Source organism: Plectrocnemia conspersa, unplaced genomic scaffold, assembly GCF_051122295.1.
Source record: "Plectrocnemia conspersa isolate PC_06_02 unplaced genomic scaffold, ASM5112229v1 ptg000012l, whole genome shotgun sequence".
NCBI lineage: Eukaryota > Metazoa > Arthropoda > Insecta > Trichoptera > Polycentropodidae > Plectrocnemia > Plectrocnemia conspersa.
In genome coordinates, this window is record NW_028277176.1 from 14,945,002 (window position 1) to 14,966,091 (window position 21,090).

The window sequence follows — 21,090 nt, forward strand, 5'->3', positions numbered from 1 at the left end:
TCTATCAAACTCTTGAGATTTATGCCACGTAAAATATCTGAAATTGAACCCAGACTCAGGTATTGAATCTATTGCACTGAAGAAAAAAAATAGTGTTTACGAGTACTATTGTTTCAATGCTTCTTTTAATCATTTATTCACTGCATAAATATGCATTTTTTATCAAAAGATGAGATGGACTCTAGAAATATAATACAATACAAAATATTGGATCAATACCAAGTTTCGCAGCTCATTGTTTCTTTGCATGGTACATTCGTACTCCGACTACTGTTTACTATTGTTATATCTTAGATCAGAGCCTCTAATAGAATAAAAAAAACTTACATTGATTCATTAAGGAAACAATATTTATTTTGGGATTACCTAATATATAATACTATCTACTCTATTGCTTTTGAGTATCTTTTAACTTCCGTTTATATTCAAACTAATAGATTGTCTCTGCTTATATGAGGAAACTAATTCTGTTTCATCAGAATAACATAGATTAAATAGTTTTCATGAAATAATACACCTATATTATAATCAGTGTCAATTTAGATCAGTGTGACCTAACTGAATAATCATGGAACGACATTCGAAATATAAAATACTTTGCAAGTTATTTCGAGAGGATTTCGAGGTTTCAAACATTAAAAATTTCACCTTGGACATAAAACCAGAACTTTACCACTCTGTGTATTATATATTATCGTGTAAAGCTTATATATAATTATGCAATATAAAAAAATATTTGATATTACAATAAATAATGTTTATGACAATATCTCTCTTATTTTCTTATGTAATGTTTTAAAATGATAAAGTAAATCTTGATCGCAATCTCTAGTTAAATATTTTGTAAATCAATAACTGATCGAAAGGTCGCTCTTAAAATCCTTATCTAAAACTACCTGTAAAACGACCCACATTTTTAACGCAACGATAAAATATTACTGACAAAAGGACTGGACCACCCAGAGTTGTATCTTATCTGCACATAAGAACAATAATTGATTATTAATATGTTTTTAAATACGTCCTTCTGTGTTGCGAGATTCCATTGAAGCTAAGAACAAACATTGATGTATGATAACATTTTATTAAATAGTATCATGTATATATAATAGCTTATAAAAAAAACGTTAGTTATATTCTACTGAAAGCTTTTAGCGTCGCTGTCTGCGATATCGATTACATCAAAAAACATTAATTTTTAGATGATGACTTAATTATATTTGCTTGTACGCCCACGATATATTATTATGGGACACGTGTATGTATTTATAAAACACTGTTGTGTGCGTAAGTATTATTAGACGTCCAATGTCTACTGTTTCAGAATAGCTACTGTGTGACTGATGCATTGTTTTAAATAATTAATAAAAATATCAATATATAGATCGAGTTAAAGGTAGCGGGTTAGAGGTTAAAAGCTCTAATGGAAAGGATAACAGCTCACTAATTGCCCTTTGTTTGTTCAAATGCCACTTTATCTCGATTGCCAGATTCAGAAAACCGAAAGTAAACCACTATCATATCATATGATATATACACACACCCATGATCTCGTTAATTGTCTACTTGACTTTTCTTCATGCAGCACTCACTTCCGTTCATAGCGTCGATCGCAAAACGTTTGCGGATCACTGATTCGATCGAATAATCGGAAATTTCCAAGAACCATCATCATCGTCTGGCGTTCGTTGTCTGCAACACTTTAGTCGGATCTCTCCGCCCACTCAACACTGGTAGTTGCTGTGCCGAGATCGTATTTCACATTTCGTTATTCGGAACTGGTTGCGAAAATTAAAAAGGAAAAATGCCCCCGAGGAGCTTGAATGAAAGCAGTGCCTTTTTTTGTCGTATCATTGCAAAACTTGCGCAGAAGTTTCCGAAGCGCTCGGGAGAGGCGAAACGACCGGCCTTGAACCTTTTTTCTGAGGATTCCACCATAAGGTTTCTGAACTGGTCGAAGACGAATTAATAAATTTGATTCTTATCATCGCTAATTGGCATATTCGTAAACGTGCTTACAATAAATTAAAATCAAAAGTTGAGTCATAAATTATTAAAATAAATCAGTGGAATTGAGTACAATAGCATGCATTGTATTTATATACAAAATGTACTAGGGTCATTTATACATATGTTGTATATGTACATACATATGAATAAGACTGGGTACTTAAAGCTTGATTGTGATAAAACTTTGAGGGATTGAAACGTGCAAATAATTGTATGCAACGAGATTCAATTGAAGCACAATGCCAAATATAATTAAACTTTAATAAAAACAACTTTGTATGTATATGCTTATGCATGGGTTTCTAAATTAAATTTACTTTTTATATAATATTAATTTAAAAAATAGAATACAAACATATAGATAATTGTTATTATAATTAACAACCAGATCCACGGGAACGTATTATCTTTTTTTTAATAATTATTTCAATATATGTATTGCAAACTTTAGAAGTTTTAATTTCGCTTGCGTTAACGTATATGCGAATCTAAATTTTCAATACTTAATATGATCTCAAAACCAGTTAAATATATAACTTGACATACTTGCTTGTCAAATATCACACTACAGTTAAATATTATTATTCATTATATATATAAAAATATATATTGTTGCTTTCACCTAATACGCCAAGAGGTCCATTGAAACATAAAGGTTAAAAAATTCTGCTTTAGAAGCATAAATTTAATTTAAAGTAGCTCCAGGTATTAGTAAATATATATGGGGGCCCGGTCAATTTACCATAAGACTCGGTTTTTTTTAAAATAAATAATTTAAAAAAATTTTAAATGCAAATTAAGCTTTTGAACAATTTTGCATATGAGATTTTTCAGTAGGATTTAATTTTGCATAGTTATGACACTTTTAATTTTTACATTGGCCGTATAGGGGGTGCTCAGTAGCTCTATACAAAACTAAAAATTTAATTTTTAATCTTTAAAACCCAGCAGTTAAGAGCGTTAACTCTTCTGAAAGTCTCAAAATGGCTCGTATGGGGGTCCTATCAAACTCATACATAGCTTGTTTTGAAGCAAAAAACTATTTTATTTAGATCAAGTTTAGCCTTTTAAACGTTTTATATATTGCGATCTTTTCGTTAAAATTTAAACCTACTGAGTTACGAGTGTTTAAGTTTTTATACTTGTCGCCATTTTGCAAAAAATTGACACATTGGATTTTGCTAGCGAACATATACAGAGAGCTTAAGAATTCTATATTGTCAATTGATTTAATTGATTCTAAATATATGCATTTAATAGGTTTTTGCAACATTATAATGAATTTTGTGGTAAATTCTGAAAAAATGCATTATTAATAATTAAAATATTGCTAAACGTAGTATGTCCTCATTTCATATTATTTTTTAGTTATTTTTTAATTAGACAAAGTTACAATCTAGCACTATTCATATTTGACTAATCGCATTGACTATTGACAGTCATGATGATTTATTATTATCGTTCAAAAGTAACATAACCTCATTCTAGTTAACCTTTAGCTTAAAGTCAAAAATGAATCTGGTCTGAGCTTTGCACACTTTTTCCTTATTTGTTATTTTTTAGAGAGCGAAAAAATAAACTAGCGCTGTAAATATTAATGGAAAATATTTAACGACTAATAAAATTATCGATAATTATCATCGTGGCAGCATAGCTTTGCTCGCTAATTGAGAGCTATGATAATCGTGAAATGGCATCTAATGATAGCCCATTTCCATACTGTGTGCCAACGAGAATATTTGAACTCGAATAATTCAAGAGTCGCATTACGACACTGGTCACTCTGTCTCAATGGCAATTTGCATTACGGCTAATTTCTCGTATTAATCAATGCTTAGAACTCATTATCAAATATAAATATAAATCTGTGTCCTAAAGCATTATATTTCAAGGCTTGAAAATTCTGTTTACGTCGCTGAACAAATTAACACTTAACTGAAAATGTAAATAAAAGCGTAAGTGATATGGCGCCGGAGGACTCAAAGGAGGCTTCGAAACGGTCAACGGCCATTTTAGTATGATGTCACGATGATGATAATAATATTAATAATAATATGAGGAACGTGAGGCGTGCCTCCTCCTCTTGCTTTGTACGTAATATTTTTTTCCGCGAATGGAAACGACGATGGTATCACTGAATAATTTCCAGGAAGGCGGACGGGAAACAAAGGAGATGTTAAAACGAGGTATACGAAAACGCTATCAGCTAAATGAAATGTTTGCAATGCAGCAGTGTAAATATTTCTTTAGCCGTGACATTTGCACGACGCGTTTCAGAAAAGTGCGCACTGTATACGAGGCTCTCGCTTGGGTGAACTCGCATGTTTTTATCTAGTTGATACTAGCGTTTTCATATCCAGCTTCCCAGTTATACACTATTCTTTTACACTTGACCATAAGCGCTGTTATTTTTATGACTTGTTTTCATCTGCTAGAACATCTTTATTGCTATGTCATTGAGGGTTGTTTTAGATTCTTTCCAAGAGGGACCTCTGCTTTTTAAAAGAAGTTTTGCTTATATGGAAACAAGTTGAAAATATGTTAGTAGTTTCCATCTGCTACAGCTCAATATTTTTTTAGTTAAAAATGTTTAAAACTATTTATTGTAAGGCAAAGCTTACACGTAGTTTTCAGAAAGGAACAGAATCTTCATTGCCTCCCAATTAATTGGCTGACTACTATTGTAGCAGAAGAAGGTGAAAATATTGAATCCCTGTTTTCTCTTAACATAATTTGGTGCATTCGAATGTCACTTTTATTTCTTCGTACAAAAATGGACCTAAAAGACTTTTAAATCTGTACCAATTGTGTTAGTCAATCAGACATAATGAATACATACAAATAAGTATTAATCATCAGACTAAAGTCAGGGAATTAGTGATATATATTATTATTTATAAATTATTGTGTGCAACATAATTTACAATATATGTCATTTTGCAGCTGCGGCCAATTTCGATAAATAGAGCATTTTTATAAATAAAAATTTGAGTCTGTTGCCGGGGCTCGAACCCGCAATCTCAGGGTTATTAGTCTGCGACGTTATGGACTGCGCTATTCCGACCTTTTTTCACTACCCGATTTCTCAATAAATAATAAATTAATCAAAATTTCTCGAGAGCTCTCGAGAAATTTGGATTAATTTATCACTTAAATATTTTTATGACGCTGCAATGCTTTAGACCAAAATTAAAATAAAGTCACGCTATTTTTTTTTAGTATCGATCGCAATTGCTTTACCGAAATCAGTTTATTACAGTCAAAGGATTATTTATGGTTATTTTTCAAAATTATCCTATCAAATATTGGTAGGAAACTCTCAAGAATTGGGTCCTTGCTTGGCCCGTCACGCATCAGAGCCGCGGATCCAAGATTCGAAGGTGAGCCGAGGCCAACAGCATCTCTCGGACGTATGCAGCTGCGAACCTCGTGACGATGTTATGCACCCAGGACGGCATTCCTTCTTTTTCTTCCAGCTGGGATCCGAGAAAGATTGAGCATCTCGCCGAGCCAGCGACGGCCAACTATCGGCTAATTAATGACCCGCCACCACTACCGAAAGGCCTAAAAACTGCGCTGTTCTACAACCCTACAGAGATTATCTCAGGCGATACGATGGCCAATTAATCCTTTGACTGAGAGACTTTGGCAACGATCGTTTGTTATTATGTCACGGCATTCGTGATTCTCGCGAGAAGTTGGGAAAAAAGATGAACAATCAGATGCCATATAGGCAGATTAGCATTCCCCGAGGCTGCGCTAGGCACCGGGCCGACGATCTTGTTCTTATGTTGTGTTGTATTTTTTTAGTTTTGTTTTTGGCGTGGATTCGCCCGCAAAACTGGTTTGTCCTCAAACGAAACCGTGACTGCATTTCTCGAGAAATGCAACGATGATAACAAAGTGCGCTTCGAATATTTTTTATGAAGCGCAATTTGTGTTGCCAATGAATTTATTTTGATGAATATTGTTAAAGAATCGTGACAGAAATAAAATAACCAAAATCAGAGCTTTATGATAGCGCTAATAATATATCAATAATTGACGATAAAAACATAAAAAAAATCTAGCCATAATATGTTTATACGAAGGTGTTTATCAGAATGTGCATTTTGCAATTCCTCTGTAAAAATCTGCACTTCTTTGTCGAACCTCTTTCATCTTAAAGCTTCATTGAACGGTACAAATGAGAACATCACTGGGGCAAGATCTAATATGCCATTGTAAACAAAACACTTGTCCACATCTTTTCATTTCGATTGTTGATCGAAGTTGATTTATGATCAGGAGTCTGCGTGTCGGAATAATAACAGTGTCTCTTCATCCCAAAAAGAAGTTCCCACAGATCTACACAACTTCCTGATCCACTCATACACTGAACTTTTATTCGTCAATAATTTTCAATGTATTTTACCTTTTCACTACTCATAAAACATATGGAAAAATAAAGCGTTGCTCTACTATGATGCATTTTATTTTACGTGTCGATGATGAATCTTGCTATTTTGCGGAGTCTGACTTGCTATTTTGAAAAGTGCTGAGTTTTAATTTATTAAAAAAAAATCGTAATAACAACTAGTGGCGCAATGAAATTTACTAAATTCTATGCTGCAATTGATTTAATTGATTCTAAACTAGTTTTAATGTAAAACAAATGTATACAACAAAATATGATTTGTATAAAATAATATATAATATGAAACAATCAAATTGTTTAAATGTGAATTTTTTAGTTACAAAAATAGCTTAGTATTTTTTGCGTAGAGCAACTACCTAAAATGCAGGTATTTGAAACATTCATATTTTGCAAAATTCAGATTTTAAGTAATAAAGCTTTTTTCAATGGAATTAGAAGAGCATTTTGATTTTGAAAAAAATCCTTAAAAATTATGAATTATACTATATTATTCATTATTATAAAAATATCAAATCAAAAAGCTAGAACGCGGGTGTCCGTACCTAGTTTTGTATTTATTTTTTTGTAAATTTATGAAATATTTTTTTCGATACTTTTTGGGTACTTACTTGTATAAATTAGATTTTATTTTGTTCCAAAATAACAATATATCAAAAAAAAAATACTTGGCATTCTTAGCATACACCGCATAATATCGCTTGGCACTAAGAATGTTAAAAAATATAATTTGCTTCATATTAACCCTGGTGCTAGGTCACGCGAATTGCACTTGTTAATATTACACCACTGATTGTTATCTCGATTGTTTTTTTCATCAAATTAAAACAATTCCAGTAATATTAGTTTCACTCTCAGGAATATAAATAGTGTATTATTTAAAAAAAAAATTAATAAGATTCATCTTTAGTAATAATAATGAACAATGTTATTTTTTGTATTTGGCTTAAAAATATTAAAATTTGACATGTTTTCTATTAATTCTAGACATCACAAACGAAATCATTTATAATCTGTAAATATGACAGCACGCGAAAGAAAATGACTTAAGGTTCAAAGCGACCTAGCAAGAAAACAAATAAATCAAGATAACGAGTTTATTGTAGGTCATCGCATGACAAACATTTTCCGGTTTTCACAATTGGCAAGAATGAATGATAACGAGTTTTTCTTCATACAAGGTCGGTGGGAACTGCGATTAATCTTCTATAAAAAGTTGAGTAATGCTCACTTTCGCCGACATAGTCTTTACAGTAAATAATGCTGTAAATACTTGTGAGGAAAATTAAAATTTTCCGTTAATGGTCGAGTGTTAAAGATATGACATTGGAGATCTGCCAGTGATTGCAGACCGTTGATGAAGAATAATTTACCTCGTTTAACCTCAACTTCGACGGCTCACGTTGACCTTTTCACATTCGCCTTATATTAATTTGACACGGAGATAGCTGTTTAATGTTCAAGGACCAATGTTATTATACCATATGTCGGTCGTGGAAAAAAGTGTACCATTTAAGTGCCTTCTGAGATTTTCACACCATTTATCAACCCAACTATGGTAATGGCGCATATGCTAGATCACCAATATGGATTACCATATAAAGCATATGCAAATTTTTAAATGATCAATGATAGTATCATTAATATTCTAATCTTGCAAATGGATCAATCTCTGCTTTTTTGCATGGATTTAATATCAAAAACAAGTTCTATATGTGGGATAGTATAATATTTATATGTGGTATTCTTCAAATAAATGAAACATATGTATTTACCTTTGACTTTTTTAATACATTTTCTAGCTTTTTCATGCATCATATTTATATATTTATTTTTCTTGCTTTATAAATAAAATTATTAAATTTAATATCATTAATTTCTGATTGGGGCTCGAGCCGCTGTTGTGTTTTTGGAAGTATTTAACCATATGTTGCCACCCGTTCTTGACTTATAATAGCTGTATACATCCTATTACTTTTTCTAATATCTTTCTCACACGGTTCTAATTTTTATTATCGTGAGTAAATCAGATACATGATTTAACCTTTATACCTAATGAATGGATCGTTTAAAACCAAGAATGTGCATTCACTGTCAAACTTTTGGAGCGTGCATGAGTTCCTTCAATCCGCTTATGGCTTTAATCACACAACGACCGTCTGCGAACAAAACTCGGCGCCTGATCATCATCACTGCTAAAAATATGCGCAAGCATGTGCAACGAGCGTACCTTAGTCATTGCCCCCTCGTTGCAGTGAAGCCCTTTCGAGGAATCTGGTGTTTACTGCCCGTTTCCTGAATCTCTTCTCTATCGGAGTGCATCGCCGAGGGCCAAGGTTGCACAATGGTGTCACCGTCTTCGACGTCTTGAGCGGAAAGTGAGCCCGATCCGGTTTTCCAGCGTCTCTCATTCACTTTCGTTTTCAGCCATTGCTTTATTTTCTTGGAGCTCGCGAGCCCTGGACGGACTGGACCGGTTCCGTCGGTCGAAAATGATAATCGAAACGTTTTTTCCTGCTCTGGTGCATTCAAAGATATTTTAGAGAGTTCGCAAAGTACAGACCAGTCTCATAACAGGAAGAATCTATAGAAAACTATGGATTTCGTGTTCCTTCTCTTAACTGGCTTATTAAAATTCAATGCCAAAAACATTAATTACTTATAAAACGTGTTTTAAAAAGGACCAAATTTTTTGCTAATTTGTTTAACCAATATTTAAGGCTTAAAACAAGTCGCTAGTTGTGTTAAATAGTTGCCATTGTAATGCGTTTTCATTGTTTTTTAAGTCTTCTTCTTTTGGGTTATTTTAAATTATAATCTGTTTATATTCTATACCTTAAGTATGGTGTCTGTCTCTTTAATATAAATTAATATTTTTTGTACGGTAAAATATATGTTTAATTCTGCAGATTGATATTATCGGTGGTCGAACTGACCGCTTAATACGAAACTAAATGACAAATTCTGCCCTAGTCATAACATTACGATAATAAAACTTATCATTTCGTCTTCAACCTGAAAATAATTATTAATCGTCTGTTGCTGAGCAAAACTATGAGCAAGCAACTATCAAATAAACACATTTATTTATAGTATTATTTAACCCTTTGTATACTTTATATAATTAAATAAATAAATATTAACAACGATCGTTGTTGAAGTCATAGAAAAGGTAAATTAATTTGCGATATTTTACTGTTTTAGTGTGTCAGTGGAATGTAACATTTTTTAATAAATTATATTTTATAATTGTGTAGATGTGATCGTATAGGATTTTAAAATACTAACACATAGTAAAAACTATTTTTATAATAGTAAAGAATAAAAAAATTTTTGACAAAAATCGATTTTCCTAAAAAGTGATTAATCGTTTTTGTGCTAAATTTAAAGATAATCTTTTTTGATTGTGGTCATAATTATAATATTATTTTTTTAACCAAAAAAATATGGTAATCCAATATATTATTTGGCCCACAAATATTTTAATAAGCTTTTCCACAACAAGCACATAAATTTAAATTTAATTATAACTGTATTTATTGTATACGTAGCTATAACTTGTACATCCTTAAGTATTATTAATATTACATACATATATTAAATAATCAAAAAATAATATTACAAAATGTATGAAACACGACGACTAAAATAGATTTTTATTTATTTTTATCTTATCATGATTATCTGATGAATATTTCTGATTTAATAAGACGGAAAAATGACAATTATAAGATAATTAATTTAAAAATAGAGTCGTCAATTATAGTCATAAAAAATCAGTTACCAGCAGGGCCGCCGAGAGCGAACCCGGACCCTGGGAAAACAATGATTCCGGGCCTCATGACAAAAATGGCACTTTTGACGTGAATTTTTGCCTTCTGAGAAGTGATAATTCACTCTTGCACTCTCCTATTGACCAAAATTCGGTTTGAATATACTTTGATCAGCTCTCTTATATAATATTTGAGGTCCACAGTAATATTGGTAAGCATAGCTAAAATATTTTTAAGACATAGTTTAATATCTAAATGCAGATAAACTATTGATCAATATGTGATATACAATTTACATTCAAACACTAACATTCTTTATAAAAAATCAAACAAAAAAAATATAACTATATTTAACACATCGATGGCTTAAAGTGTATAATTGCTAACTCCATATTTGACAACTTTACAGGAGAAAAAAAAAACTAAATAGACAATTTATAAATAGGAAAATAAAACAATATCTCAAGTTTGTTGCTTAATGTTTGTAATGTTTAATTGGAGATTTTTTGAGCATGTGTATTTCGATTTAAGGTCAAGATGACATTGTTATCATTTTCACCCAAAAGTGAAATTAGCAAATTTACACTTTAAGCAATCGATATTTAACATTTTTGTAATAAAATTAAAAAGCGCATTAGACACTATCTATAATATATATGACTCACGATATTAGATACTTTATATTTACAATGCAGGATCAAATTACTATATTTGTTTCGAATTAATTAGAACGAATGCTTGCAATATCTATGCTATTAATATAAGATATGATTTTAAAAATCTATATTTTTGTTGTTGTAATTTTACCAGTCAACGTTTGTGATTTTAATGATTAGGCAATTATATTATAATAATATTACAGGCAATTTGCTTACGGGATTAGATGTAAACCTATTAAACATTTAATTGTAACGTGACAGGCGTTAGCCCAATGCGTTACAGCGGGGTAAACACAACAAACGACTACTACGTGATTAGTAAAACACCAGACTAAAATCATCTATTTTTATTAATTAAAAATTATGCACAACCTAGCTAGATTTTATTTTAATTATTCATCCGTGAGTTTAGAAAAATATAGGAAACCTTGATTTGTAATGATCTATAAGTATTATATTTATATAATAGTCTCTAGTTCCGATCTTCCAGAAACGATAGAAATTAAAAAGATTAGGTTTCATATGGGGTTCTAAACCAAGATTTTTATGTATTAGTATTATTTTAGGGTAATTTGTATTATATGTAAAATTATGGTTGATTTCTAATTTTTGTTATTTTGTTTGTTACAGGTAAATACTTCATGTTTATTCTCGAGCACTACACGATTGACATGTAAGGTTTGATATTTGTTTAACCTGTCAACATTGACTTGTATAAAATTGACTTTCATTTGCAAAACAGTAGTGTGTATGTATGTAGCGCGTTTTCAAAATTAATTTAGAGCACATTGCTACTAATCACACTTGACAGTGGGAATTTTACCCGCCTCTTAGGCGAAGCACCTGTCAGATCGTTATTTTTAAATCGAGCGGTAGAAACGACAACAATGCGTACGCAGGGCTGCCAACCGCGACTCGATAATAATCTCCCCTTCTTTGTTTCCACTCAATTTTATTAAGAAACATTTCGCCAAATGATCGATGGCGTGTCCGAGTGCGTTAGTAATTTGTTCTGCGAACGCAAAATAGGTGCACATTGTCTCACTTTATCACCTAAATGACTCATGTCGCGGCAGTTGAGTAACAATTTCCAACTGATACCGCAGACTTGCGGTCAGTTCGTATTTAATTTGCGCGTATCGCAATCGATCGATGTGTGCGCTTTGTTTTATTTTTTTATGCTCCGACAATAATATGCATATTATAGAAATGAACGTTTTTACGACGACACTCGGTGACTAAGTATGTTTAGATAATGGAGATCGTGCGATGTACATTTAGTCATCGATCGTGAGTAGTTTCTAAGAATTTATATTGCGATTAAAAATATGTTAAAAAAATAGTTTTGTAATACTAAAATCTATATAAAAAAAACTGTTTACTGTATAATTTTTAATTGACTTTTGGGTCAATCACGTCAATCAAATGCGAGCATTGAAAAATCAATATGACGGTCAGTCAAATGACCATGAAATCTATAATTCAATACCTGTTTTTGTAAATAAAAATACAGATATTATTATGAATCACTAAAATGTATGATATAAATTCCAAAATAAAACAGTTAATAAAAATACATATTATAATCGATCCCTTAAAGAAACTAGTCTGTTATGATTTTTTTATAGATATAATTTTTTTATTAAATCTTAAATTATATTAAATTATTCGTGAAAAAAAATATTTTTAAATAAAAAATCGTTAAAGTTGTAAAAATTTTAAATAAAAAAGTTAGGATGTAAAATATATCAAAATTTTTAAATTATAATTAAATAAAATTTAAAAAAAATGTATTTTACTTTTTTTAGACCACGATAACTGCCATAGTTTTAATCATATCGCCATAAAACTTATTCTGAAAATAGATCAGTAGCCAGTCTGATCCGCATATTGTTTCAAAACGACCTCTATTTAAAACATTAAGTAAATCGTAAATAAAAAAATGATATTGAATTTAATTTTGAATTAGAATAAAAATGTTTTTAAACATTTTTTGTCATTTACGTGGAATAAACTTTTAAAAATTCAAATTAAATAAAAAAAAAACATTTTTGTTTATATATTTGTTTTTTAACGATATTTTGCGGATAACTTTATGATATTTCAGCTAAAATCATTAACTAATCTGATCCGCCATTTTGTCAAAATGGTGGCCCTTAAAAATTACAGAAAGTAGGCATAAAAAAGTATTTACAATAGAAATTTAATTTAATTTAAAGTTTAAAAAATGTTTTTTTTTCATATTTTGTTGTGAGATATAAAAAAATTGAGGACATGATAACAGCCGTAGTTTTAATCATATTGTCATGAAACTCGCTCTGAAAATATGATTTGTAAATATCTCAGCTAAGTTAGGTATCTTATTTCAAAATAGCGACTATTTGTATAATTTAAAAATTATAAATTCGTTAAAAAATCGTAGTATACGATGAAAAATATAAATTTAAATAAAAAAATATTTAATAAAATCAGATTAATTCTTAAAAAGTTTTTATTTTACTGTAACTACAATAATTCACTAGATATCTTAACACTTAAACACCAGTGACTCACCGGTGAGTCACTTGTTGATTATTTTTTTTAAAACACGCTAACGAATTATTTCCATTTTTTTAATTACTAAAAATTATTGTACTAGCTTTATTTATCAGTAAACCAAGTATTTTATATTTATTTTTATAAAGTGATACTAACGCGTAAAAAGAAAAAAACAGGTGACACACTAAAAAGTCGCACGCGTTTAAAAGGTTAAACTGCTACGCGCATTGTAATATTTATATGGCATTAAAACTGTACGTCGATAAAAAGGGTTAAATACACGCCTTATTAATATTTTTATATATTAATAATTATTACAAAATATTTTTTTTCTTCTTATTTACTGAATGTTCAGAAATTTAAAAATGATCATTATTATTACATGGATTGCAGAAAATACTTATTGCAAATCGAACATATTCTACTATATATTTTATATTGTACAAAGACGTTTTCGATTATTTATTATTCATGATTGAAATGAATACTAGTTTTGCATAAATATATATATACTAGTTTTGCATATTAATGAATCGAATTGGTATTATTAGATCTCTTTCCAATTTTTAATCAGTCTGAAATCAATGTTGATTTTTAAAAGCTATTCCTGGAATCGTTTATTAAATTTATCTATATTGTATCGACCCTCATCTACTTACAAATCAAAATTTTACTGATCTAACATTAGTTGTTTTGGCACCGCAAATTAGCCGAACCCGAAATTCACAATTTTGGCACCCGCTCCGATCCGGCGCCTTGGGCAACTGCCCATTCACCCCGAAACTAGTATTATACGCGTAACAATCGTAACACGTTTATAATCAAATTGTAATTAATACCGAGCTGAATGAACGATTGATAGCGATCGATCGCACGTGGTCCTGCTATAAATACAATTTATTTACATTTCAGCGCAGTTAGTTTGTTAACGTAAAGTTAATGGTTAACGTATAGCTACGCTTTCCGGCGTGGCGTGTTTATTACGTTAAGATAAATCGTTTAATGGGATATATCGACCGGTTGTGCTCCAATTAACTCGGCTTCGATTTGTGGTCCCGGTCTATTTGTGGGACTGGGATCGGCGTTGCATCATTGCACCGGAGATCTGTCCCGGGCGCCAGAGGATCGCTCCGGGAATGAAAAATGTAAACGTTTTTAGATTTTGTTGGCCGAAAGATCACTTTGAAGTATTTCAAGTCTGAGATTTGCGTCCAGAAGGCGGACGAATGTAGATAAACATGTTTATTGGTAGCTTGATTTTATGTTGTAGCACTGAGATTATCTGCAATGTAGTGTTCTGGGATACATTTTCTTTTAAATCTTGAATGTCAAGAAGGTGCAGAAGTATTTTACATATATTTACGATAATTCTAGCATGGTACTTAATAAGAGAAATTTGAATAAACTAGATTTCGTTTCGACCATTTTATTATTGTTTTACGTAAAAAGTATTTTCATCTGCCAGCACTTATCGGTGTTTTGAATGCTCCGTTCGTGACATTGCGACATAAAATTGATGAGAAAATAAAATATATATATAATACAAAAAAACAGCCGCAAGGACAGTTGCTAAATGTGACGGGAATTGAGTTGAGAGATCTCTCAACTCAATTACTGTATTGTACATATTTTATTGATATACATTTTTTAAATGGCATTTTAAATGCTTTTACAATGTTTAAAACACCTGTATTTTTTCTATTGTTCACACCAGGAATAGCTATTTGTATCTGCGTATTGTGATGAATCATATTTATTGTCATTATCATCGTTATTATAGTCTAACTCTTCAATTTCTTTCTTCTTTTTAAAAAAGACTTTCGGAACAGTCAATAAGTATATCAAAATTGTTATATTAATTTTGTAGTATCGGGATGAAAAGTTTTAAATAAATTTGAGATAGTTTTTGCATAATGACATCTATTGATTGTAAGCTGTATAATTTTTATTACAGTGTGGCGTCTCACTACTTACGAAGTAGTTGTTGATTGTGTTTACCCAGTTGTAACGCGTTCGGCTAACTAAAGTCATCAAAAACTATATAGACTAAATATTGTTGTTACAACCCATTCTAAAATAAAGTGGTTGTTAGTATATAGAAGAGTATAGTTATAATATCTAAAGAACTCCATGTAATAATTTTAAATTATTAGAAAATTCTCGAGTGAGAAATAAAAATATTTGCTTATTCCGTAAAAAATAATTATTGAAATAAAACACAAATGATATCCAGCGACTTTTCATTACACAGTTTTGGTGTAGCATCATAATAGAGCTACCAACATTGATAGTTAATTTTAGATCAACTGTCTAGCTGGTAGCTACTTTTACACCCTTTTTATAATTAAGTATAATCAACATAGTGCCATTGTCATATTTTTGTTGGTGCTTAACCTTTTGATTGCCGAAATACGATATTCCGGCTTTTGCTACTTTGCCGAAAATTGTTGAATCCGACGTTATCATTAAAGAAAGAATATGATACCTTTACTGGGATTCATCATTGAGAAATACAATGGTAAAAAAGAGTATGGTTTGTGTGTTCAGTTTTCTGAACGCTTGCGTTGTCCAAAATTAACCACACTCCTTGGAGATTTTTATCTTCTGATATAATCTTCTAAGAAAGTTGCAAGAAATATTTGAAGTAACCGTGAAGTGCGCAATTGTTTCATACCGCAATATTCCTTCAATATTTATAGCCGCAATCAGGAAAACATTTCGTCCTCTAACTGTTGACAAGGACCATAATTTTTTTAAATTAAATTGTCTGCTAGAAATATCCTGGCGGATCGATCAAATCAGATAAATTTAGTAGACGTAATAAATGAGCCTGTTGCTACTGCTACTTATGCAAATTGCTACAATTATATGAATATGTATATGTAATTGCCAGCAGCTGCTGCAAAATAACCTTTATTGATTTTGATAAGTAATTAGCATTTTTTTAGTTTATTATGTAGACTATAAGAAAACTTTATATAAACAATGACGAGTTATATAGTCATATTATGTAAACTTTACAAATTTAATTAATTGTTAATTACTACTAAATAATTATTCTATATAAAACATCGTTGTTGCATATAGATAATTGTTTTTCTGAAAAAACATTTCTGATGGTTGAATTTGATTTGTTAAATGTTGTATTTAGAGTGAAAACGTTATTATATATATTTTAAATGCGTTTAAATTTTTTTCAACATATATTTTTTTATTACGTAATATATTTTTAAATACCTTGGTAACCAAAGGGTTAAATAATTATTTAAATTATATTGTTCTAATAGTAAGTAAGTACTTATCTATTATATATAATATTTATTTTTTTAATTTGCAAAATTGCGTATAGATATAATTTTATATCGTAAGAGTTTTTTTAGTTAATCAAATAAATAAAAAAAGCAAAAGCGTCGCATTAAAAACTATTTGGTAACAGATTTTTTTTTATTAAAAACAATAATAATTTTTATTTTGTTATTTATAAATTTCCATAAGTAATTCTTAAAATAAGAAAAAGTAGTATAAAAACCATATGGAAATATTATCTCTTTATGTAATTTTTGAAGTAGTGTTTGAGATTGTTACTCATCAGAAAATTTTAAAAAAATAATCGTTAATTTTCATAAACTCTGCTTTATTATTAGGCATATTAATTACCTTTGCAAATTGAGAAAAAAAAATGCAGTTTTGATTAGAAATAAATTTCACTATGTAAATAATGATTATCATATAATATTTACTATTCCAAACTTATCAACTGAAACTTATAAATAAACACCAATATCGCTTAAACTATTACGTCGTTAAAAATAATTTAATCATTTAAACTGATATGATATAAATATTTCACACATGAGCTTATCATTTTTTTTAATTCTACTTATCAATAAATTCATGATAAGTGTACGTATAAAGAAATTCGTTATATTATTGATTTATTCCGGGTTTCATATCTATACTTGACTAGAGGTTTTATCGCTAGTTTATGCTATTTTTGATAACATATTTAAGCAATAAAGTTAACTGAGATATATGGCCACCGTTAAAACAGATTTTGATGATTTTCTGGATTGACATTAATATGTACAAAAATTATATAAAAATAGAACTCACCAAAAATACTTAATAATATTTATATAGCTTAAAATATATTACTTTTTAATTTTGTATATATGTACATAATTTGTCATTGTTAATTTCGCTCATATTAAGAAGATATTTTATATCAATTTAAAGATTTGTTCACACCGATTTTAAGCGTAGAACGTCCGAAGAACATTTCTATATATATATATACATGTATATTATAACACGTTCTATAGAAAGCGACTTATATGTGTTTAGAATGAGAAAAAATATGTCAAACGGCGAATGTAAATCGTCTTTTTATCGCCGATCAATGAAGTTGAACTCAAATGGCGACAACTTGGTTTTAAGCTGTTTAGAAAATAGCTGATTGGATGAATTTATATCTGCTATTATTAATAGTCCGCTATCTTGATTTCCTTGAACATATTATATATATAGAAAGTTTACAGTTATAGTGGTTTTATTTTAAGATAATACACTAAAAAACTGTGTTTTAATAACTTGAAAAAATCTAATCCGAAAAATTTCAAACGAGCTTTTAGAGCTTTAAGCGTTATAAAAACGCAAAAATTATGATTTTTTTATTGGACGAAAGAAAAGCCTTTCTCTGACCTTAGGCGCAATCTCAAGCCCGTAAAAAAAGTAAAAGGTATAATAATTAATCGTAGGGTCACAGCAGTTGCGCCAGCCGATGCATCTGTGACCTATAAATCGTTTCGGCTAGACCGGTCCGATCTTTGGCTTTCATCTTGGCCCGAGGCCACCCATCGTCGATGATGATGATCGTGATGATGCACCAGTCCAGGTATGCCACGTCGCACCTTGGCCTCAGCTTTCTCGCTGACGTCACCGATAATCTCGCGGTGACGTCATACGAAAGTATGTCGTCATCGGGCAGCATAACCGACCTCACGTGTGCGGTTGAACAAATCAAGGTTGAATCTACAAATGATCTAGGAAGATAAACATGATCGAATTAACATATTCATTGAGCAAAAGGTCATCTTGAATAGCACGTTTTTACGCTAGGTCAAAAGCTTTAAATCTGCGAATGGCAAATATATATGCCTTTATGATATGTTATAAATTTAACGTTATCTGTATAATATAAATATAATATTTATTCACTATTGGTAAAGCATGTCTAGTATCTGATATTTATTGCTCGACTTCGCTAAGCTTAACTTATGACTTGTCGGTTACACACCTAAAATACAATGTCTCATAAAATTTATGAGAAACTACGTTGATAATGTACTCGTATGTACTAAAAAAAATGTGAATGCAAAGAAAGGTTCTAGCTAGTATTTTATATTATTCACATACGATAGAGCTGAACATTGAACGCGTTTATTTTTATAAGTACAGATTTTAAAACAGTGTTTAAATTGTCAATAATTGATATACGCGTATGTTCACGTAGTTTCCAATTCGTATCGAAGATCGTGTTACACTCAGGTGACTCAATCTATGTCTATTCGTCAGACTTCAATTGGGGGTGAGTTAAGCTGAAATGTCATTTATTTCAATTCAGACACAACGTTGTAGTTTTAGATGAAATTTCTAAATAGAGTGCTTCAATACAGTCGTAGTTAGTCTCGATCATCTCAGCAATCTCGATGATTTGGAGCAGAAAAAGACTAATTGTTATTGTTCAATAAATATATTGTTAGACTATATCTGCATAGTAATGATTCGCAAATTAATAAAATTTAGCAACGTTGTCATTTTATGAAATGTGAATTCGGGGATGATTGGTGCCTGTTTTAGTCACACTTTTTAAAGTTTTATTTCAAGTGCTTTGAAACTGTTAATGGATACCGTTTAATAAATGTCTGCTCAGACTCGCAATCGATAGTTTCACGACAAAAAATATTTATTAGCAAAGGCCGCAATAATTAATTAAATTTCTGTATATAAAATATGTAAAAAAAAAAACATTTTATTTTAATAAACATTTTTGATTTTTTTTAACAAAGCTATAAAATTTTTAATTTTTATTTTAGTCGCAATTTTTCAGCATATTTACAATGTAGATTTTTAGAATTAGTATCACACTTAAATGACAAAAAAAAATGTATTTTCCATTATAATAATTTATGTTTTATATCAAGTATAGTAATTTTATTAATTATAAATCTTTCGCTGCAAAATGATAGACGTTAGCCCAATGCGTTACAACTGGCCAAATACAATCTGCAACTACTAAATAATTAGTGAGACAACAAACTAAAATTAAAGTCTGTAAATCAGTGATATCTGTTTAATTATTTATAAACTTAAATACAGCAAATGATCAATATATGGCTCGATTGTATTTTAATAATTTTTCTCAATATTCATCCGTGAGATTATGAAAATATTCAGGGCTACCAAATAGGATATCCTGGAATGAGTTTTAAATACTAATATTTTAGGTGTTTTTTTTATGTATTCCTAATTGTTCTACAAGGTGAAAATCTATCTCCACTCTTGTTTAAAATTATATGTCGAGTAAAAATGACATTAACTATTATATTTATTTTGATTTATGAGATACTAAATACTAATTTAATAATTAATCAATGACAATAAAAAATGCGCGACTGAATATTGCATCGAATAACTATTTTAATTTAAATTAATCGAATGTCAAAAGTGACAGTTGACCTAGTGTTGCCGACAATGAAAATTAAGCGACGTTTGAACAAAAAAGCTAATGTATCGATTCGTAAAAACGAAATGTGTCAATGAAACAAATTAGCGTGCGATTACCGACAACTGTTACGCAACTTATTTATAATAAAATACAATGGCTTGGGTTTTTTTTTGTTTAAAATTTTCTCGCAATGCATTTACTGTTTGTATTGGAAACATCTGTCTATCGATCAAATATTTACATTCCGAGAATGAAAGTGTTATTATTTTAAGCGTCATATTTATGGTTACGCCTTCGCTGCGGTCTCTATTATATAATAATGCTGTAGTAATTGGCAAAAAATAGTTCTCTACTTCTACTATGTCGCTAAGGCCTTGAAAAATCGGTTACTATAAAATTACTAGTATTGATGATTGATGCCGCACGAGGGGCATTGTTAATGGCTTTATTTTAATGCCAAATCACTGTCATGGTGTACGAATTTTTCTAGGTCGATGTTGATACACATCAGATCGAAAATAATAATTTGACGCCATTTTTTTATGCTCGCTACATTAACATTTTTCCAGTGTAGTGATGAGGAAAATTTGTTTTGATAAAAAAATGAGTGCAAATATTTATGGATAAGATATTCCATAAGATAAATTGTGAAAAGATTTATGGACGTGTAAGAGCGGTGTTTATTTTCATGTCATGTTTAAAAGGGTTTTTAAATTATAAACAAAAAGTCGATATATTTATGATTGCTACATTATTTATTACTAGCAACTAAACGCAGATGAACCTGTGATCAGTCATTGTTGTTATATTTAGATACATACATATACTGAAAGGCTGTTCTTTAGAAAGAGTATGCAAAGTTTACAAAACAACAAATATTATTTTTATTTTAAAGTCTTAACTTTATTTTTCGGGGTCCTAAAGTGCAAATAAGCAAAATTTTGACAGATCGCATTCAATATAATTCAC

The 21,090-nt window shown here is 30.1% G+C and overlaps 1 protein-coding gene across 15 annotated transcripts in view; it reads left to right on the plus strand.

The window, feature by feature from the left end:
- Positions 1-21,090, plus strand: part of Zasp52 (Z band alternatively spliced PDZ-motif protein 52) — a 69,028-nt gene that overhangs the window by 20,775 nt on the left and 27,163 nt on the right. The window lies entirely within an intron of this gene.